At 44.2% G+C, this 6,598-nt stretch overlaps 1 pseudogene; it reads left to right on the top strand.

Annotated features, from left to right (window-relative positions):
- The first annotated feature begins 2,500 nt into the window (after positions 1-2,500).
- On the top strand, positions 2,501-3,441 carry LOC102572001 (olfactory receptor 5AR1-like; annotated as a pseudogene).
- The last annotated feature ends 3,157 nt before the right edge of the window (positions 3,442-6,598 follow it).

Here is a 6,598-nt window from a genome sequence, read left to right on the forward strand (position 1 = left end):
AGAGGCTGCAGGGGGCAGTGAGAGAAGCTGGGAGACACCGAGGGTTGGAGCTGGGAGGCAGAGGGCAGAACGGGGCTGAAGCCGGGAGGCAGGTTGGGGTTGTAGAGAGCCAGAAGGCAGAGGCCAGAACTGGGGAGAGCTGGGAGACAGCAGTGGTTAAAAGATCAGAGAGCAGGGGGGAGGGAGGGGGAGAGAGAGAGAGTGACAGGAGGAAGGTCAGGGGGGCAGAAAGCAGAAACTGGAGCAGGGCCAGGAGATCAGTAAGACAAAACCCATCTTGGGGTTCCAAAATAACAGTTTTATGAAACAGGCGTCACACTATACAGCCCACAAAGTTGTTGGTCCCCAGATACACACACACAAACTCTCCCACACTCACAATGATAGCAGGAGAGGAAAGGCTTAAAGGAGGGATTTGAGGTCTAGGTGTGCAGGCACAGAGTTCAGATCCCCTGATTGGGGGAAGAAGGTAGGTGGTAGCTACCTATCCAGGATGTGAGTTGATCCTTGATGGCCAGTCAAAGTCTTCTCCAGGGTGGTGTTGTCCAGAGGGGGTCAATGGCAGGGCCTCTGGGTATATCGGTGGTGTGGCATAGTGCTGGTCTGGATGGAAAGGGCATCCCAAGGAGGTCACACTCCACCGTCCTTTTTATAGGGGTAGGATACCTGTGTCTCCTATGGGAAGGACATGCCCAGGCAAGGGCCAGTCCTGTTCAGATGAGGTCATGCAATTCCAGGTGTCCTCGTTGTCCGGTGGGATACAATATCGGAGTTTCTGGTTTCAATTCTGTTCTTTGTTTCCATGTTGCTGGTTTCTTGGAGGGTCTTTATCTTTCTAATATTGGGTTTCGTCTCTGGACCTGGGAGTAGGTTTGTGGTTTCAGGGAGAGTCAAGGCAGTGTTCAGTTATTAAGTTGTTGGTTCAGTTGTTAAGGTGATGACCCAGTTATTCAGCAGGAGCTGTTTTTAGGCCTGCTACCATTATGTCTCAAGCACTCTCATTCACTCTCATTCATCCAGGAACCAATTTATATAGGAGGGGTAGGTATGAGTCATAGTTACAACACAATTACAATAGGGTATGCCTGGGCAGGGTCCACAAAATGGAGACTTGACATTACTTTGGCTAACTTTACAGAACAGACCTAAATCATACAATATCAATATAAAACAATAAAATTCAATACAAACATAATAGGGATACAATATAAAACAGTAAAAATCAATACAAAAATAACTACAATATAAAAAGGGGCTTTTTACAATAATGGCACACAAGAACTTAGCTCAGCTTACCTATAACTACCTATAACTAAATATAAGGGATAGAAAGGGCAGAGAAAGTGTCAGAAATGGTTAGGGAAGGGGACGGAATGTATTTTTAAGTAAAAAAAACAAAACAAGAAAAAGAAAAAAAAATACCTGGGGGTTTTGCTACAACATCAGAAACTAACAAGATAAAGTCCCTTGAGCACAAACTCTACAATTTCAGGATGTAACATTGTTTCTTTCAGTCTCCTCATTAAAAGTCTATTTCTTTTAATTCATTCTGGCTAATGAATCTCTTTTAACTAATGGAATAAATAAGTTAGCTCCATCAGAAGATATGTGTAGATGTAAAAGGCTTGTATGTTTATTAAACTGAGATCTTGCTATTCAGTTCTGTGTGTAAGTGGTAAGCAATAAAGGTGGTCATATCAGATGAAGTAATATTATGATGATATAGACCTAGTGGTTTTCTGCTACAAGATTGAATTTGGATCTCCTAACTCTTAGGGTCCAAATATAGAAATAAGCTAGGTTATGAACATACAGAATGTCAACTCCTCTAACAAAGCCACTTGTGTGTATGCACCTACTCCATGGTAAATGCAAGGACCCCATTTTCACTGAGTGCTCAGCTACTTTGCACCAGCTATATTATAAAGACTTGCAGTTGCTGTGGGATGCTGTAAAACAGGAGTGGCCAACCTGCAGCCTGAGTGACACAAGTGGCACAGGCAGCCTTTATGTGTGGCATGTGAGAGATGAGGAGGAGGAAGGCAGCACAGCATCAGAGAGTGTAGGGAGCAGAAGGCAGAACAGCTCATCATGAAAGAAAGACAAGGCTCGGAGTAGAAAGCAGAGGAGCAGATCAGGCAAGGAATGGGAATTAGAACAGCATTTGGGGAGGGCACAGGGCTTAATTTATTAAATGTTTGCCTAAAAGTTTGGCCCGCATTGCTGCAAGTTCACAGTTGGATTACCTTGTGGTAACTTGTTCATGTACCAAAATCTCCTAGCCTTAAGCCATGAGTAAATTCTCTAGATAGGCTACTACTTCTCTGTTAAAAAAAACAACAAATATAGTATGTGAGAGAATAATGGTGTAATCAGATAAGTCCACTATCTTGGATTTGTCTTCTTCAAGGAGACATCTTATAACTCTAATGTCCTGCCACTGTGCTCATTCATTCTGTATTCATTTCCTCTTTCAGCACAATACGCACCTCTGGGATAAATGGCAAAGAGGAATACTACTACTGTGACTGAATTCATTTTGCTGGGATTCACAGACAACCCAAAGCTACATATCTTCCTCTTTATGGTCTTTCTCTTCATCTACCTGATAATCCTACTGGGAAACCTTGGGATGATTGTGTTAGTCAAGACTGATTCCCAGCTTTACACCCCCATGTACTTTTTCATCAGCAACTTGGCCCTCTTAGACATCGGATATTCCACCATCATTGCTCCCAGGACCCTGATGTCCTTCATCACAGAGAGCAAAGTCATATCTTTCACTGGGTGCACTGCACAGTTCTTTTTCTTTTGCATTGCTGTATCCTGTGAATGCTGCCTGTTGGCAGTGATGGCATATGATCGATTCACAGCCATCTGCAGTCCTTTACTCTACACTGTCATTATGTCCAAGCAGTTCTGCATCTTTCTGGTGCTGGGGTCTTACTTCACAGGATGGGTGAATGCAACAGTCCAGGCTAGTCTTATATTTCAACTGTCCTTCTGCAATTCCAACATCATCAACCATTTCTTCTGTGATGTGCCCCCAATTTTGAAGCTGTCCTGTTCTGATACCCACATCACTGACATGATTCATTTCACATTTTCAACTGCAATAGTAACAACTACCATCCTGACCATTCTCATCTCCTATATATATATATCTTAGTTGTTATCTTAAGAATTAACTCTGCTGATGGCAGGCATAAAGCCTTCTCTACCTGTGCCTCCCACTTGACAGCTGTCACTGTTTTCTATGGGACAGCTATTTTCATGTACTTACGGCCCAGTTCAAGGTACTCCATGGATCAGGACAAAATCATCTCTGTGTTTTACACCCTTGCAATTCCAATGCTGAACCCTCTGATCTATAGCCTGAGGAATAAGGAAGTGAAAGAGGCATTCAGGTGGATGATGGACAAGAAGTTGTTTTTTTGTTAAATGTAAATGTCACAAATAGTTTCTTACTAGTTAACAGGAGGAAGACAGAAGAGTGAGAGATAACTTTTATATTCAAGGGCTGCATCTATATGAGCAACAGCTGCACAGTTGTTACTGTGAAGTCATTTAGTACTTGCATAACCAAGTACTAACTTACTGTGCAGTAACTGGCGTTACTGTGCAGTGGCATCCTCACATGATTTTTTTTTTTCTGATGCTACTGTGCAGCAGCAACTCGTGCAGACATGGCCAGGGATAATAAAATGTGAGTATCTTTCCTCAAAAGTATACAACAGAGATGGGTATACAGAGGATCATCTAGCACCATACCATGGTTTCACTGATCACTGATGGTCCAGATGCACTCCTTAGGGACTTTCCATTACTACCAAACCGGGGCCCACTGGCTCTGTAGAACCTTTGATCTACCGGTGGTTACCGGAAGTCATTTCTGATAGGCTGTTTGCTGGTGTTGTTTAAAAGGTTTAGAAGTACTTTTTCTCAGCTACATTCCTCTTGAAAACTGAAGTAAAAAGTAAATAAAGTGTTTTCCTTTTGCCCTGTTAGAAAAGACATCCCTTCCTCTTTACATATTCCTAGGAAACTCTGCAGTCCAACCTTGATGATTTAGGTGAATGGGGGCCAATAGTTTTTATATATGAGCTACACAATGAGCGCATCTACATGAGACATATTAATGCACCTTAGCCTAGTTTACTGTGCAGTAAGGACATGTTTTTACAGTGATTACTTGATGTGCAGTAACACACATGCAGACGTGACCTGGCATTAAGTTTAGAGCCAGATCTGCCCTGCCACTAGGGGGCTGGCACTTTTCATGGAAAAATGTCCACATTTTTGGGGGGCTGAAACATGAGAAAGAGTCCATTCTTTTCAACATCTTATGCTCAGGTGGATTTTTTTTAATGTGTGGGGCACATGATGTAATGCATCATCACATATAACAGAATACGTTTTTTTTTCAATTTAGTTAGAAACTACCAACTTTTCACATATGACAGGGGCCTAGGCTATGTTATTCAGTTTAAGACTGAAACAAAAATAAATATACTTTTATTAGAATGTGCCTTAATTAATGTGGCATAGTATATACTATATATATAAAAATGGAAAGAGGGAAAGCAATTAAAAGTTGTTTCATTAATCCTGTAGTCATTAGAATTAAATATAGATTTCTTATTCAGATTCATAAAACAATATTTAGCCTTCTTGAGCATCTTGATAATACATCCAATCCTTCACTGACAGTTATTTACAGACATGAGTTAATATTTGTCTGAGTGGATGTTTCCCTGCTTCAGTTAAAGTTTTTAGCTAGAGTTAAAAATAGAGTTCAGAACTGTGAAAGAGGAGTTACATCACCAGTAAGTAACAGAGCAAAACTGCATAAGAAAGGATTTCATAGATTTCATAGACATTAGGGCTGGAAGGGACCTCGGAAGATCATTGAGTCCAGCCCCCCGCCCAAAGGGCAGGAAGTCAGCTGGGGTCATAGGATCCCAGCAAGATAAGCATCCAGTTTCATCTTGAAGGTGTTCAATGAAGGCACTTGAACAACCTCCGGCGGCAGGCTGTTCCAGACCTTGGGGGCTCGGACAGTAAAGAAATTCTTCCTTATGTCCAGCCTGAAACGATCTTGTAGCAGTTTGTGACCATTCGTCCTCATCATCCCTTGGGGCGCTCTGGTGAACAAACGTTTCCCCAGATACTGGTGGTCACCCCTGATAAACTTGTAGGTGGCCATCAGATGACCCCTGAGCCTGCGCTTTTCCAGGCTAAAGAGCCCCAGGGCTCTCAGCCTGTCATCGTAGGGTCTGCTTCCCTGACCTCTGATCATGCGCGTGGCTCTTTTCTGGACTCTCTCAAGCTTCTCCACATCCTTTTTGAATTGTGGAGCCCAAAACTGGACGCAGTACTCCAGCTGCGGCCTCACTAAGGCCGAGTACAGGGGGAGAATGACGTCCCGGGATTTGCTTGAGAAGCATCTATGGATGCAAGCCAGCGTTTTGGTCGCTTTACTAGCCGCAGCATCACATTGCAGGCTCATGTTCATCTTGTGGTCAATGATGACCCCCAATTCTCTTTCTTCCATAGTGCTAGCCAACTTAGCACTGCCGAGCCTATAAGGATGCTGCGGGTTTTTTTTCCCAAGGTGGAGAACCTTGCATTTATCGGCGTTGAACACCATCAGATTCTCATCCGCCCACTTGCTGAGCCTGTCCAGGTCAGCCTGGATCATCCGCCTGTCTTCTGGTGTGGATGCTTTGCCCCAAAGTTTGGTGTCATCGGTGAACTTGGCCAGTCCGCTTCTGACTCCAGTGTCCACATCATTAATGAAGATGTTGAACAGTATGGGTCCAAGGACAGAGCCCTGGGGGACCCCACTGGTCACAGGACACCACGATGAGTGACTTCCATCAATTACTACCCTCTGGGTCTGACCCCGGAGCCAATTTTCCAGCCAGTGGATCATGGGGGACCCAAGGCGACAATTGGCCAGTTTCTCCAAGAGACGATCATGGGACACCAGATCGAAGGTTTTTTTGAAGTCAAGATATATGACATCAATCTCATCTCCCTTGTCCAGGTGATAGGTCACCTGGTCGTAGAAGGAAATGAGATTGGTCAAGCAAGACCTACCCGCAACAAACCCGTGCTGGCTATCCCTTAAGATGTTGGCATCGGCCAGTCCATTAAGGATGGCCTCCTTAATAAACTTTTCTAAGATCTTCCCCGGGATAGAAGTCAGGCTGATGGGCCTATAGTTAGCTGGATCCACTTTCCTCCCTTTCTTGAAGATAGGCACCACGTTGGCCTTCTTCCAGTCTTTGGGCACTACACCAGAGCGCCAAGAGTTTTCAAAGATCCGCGCTAGAGGCTGGGCTATGATGCTCGCCAGCTCCTTGAGTACCCTGGGGTGAAGATTGTCAGGGCCGGCTGACTTGAAGGTATCCAGCTTCTCAAGATGTTCCTTCACAAAGTCAGCATTAATGGAGGGCAGGGGATCACCCTCACCCGGACTTCCCGGCCCTGTAGCGGGCACGGGCGTCCCATGGGGCTGATGAAAGACCGACGCAAAGTACCTATTTAATAGGTTGGCTTTTTCCTGGGCGTCAGTTGTCAGTTGCCCCATCTG

The sequence above is a fragment of the Alligator mississippiensis genome, chromosome 2 (genome assembly GCF_030867095.1).
Source record: "Alligator mississippiensis isolate rAllMis1 chromosome 2, rAllMis1, whole genome shotgun sequence".
Classification (NCBI taxonomy): domain Eukaryota; kingdom Metazoa; phylum Chordata; order Crocodylia; family Alligatoridae; genus Alligator; species Alligator mississippiensis.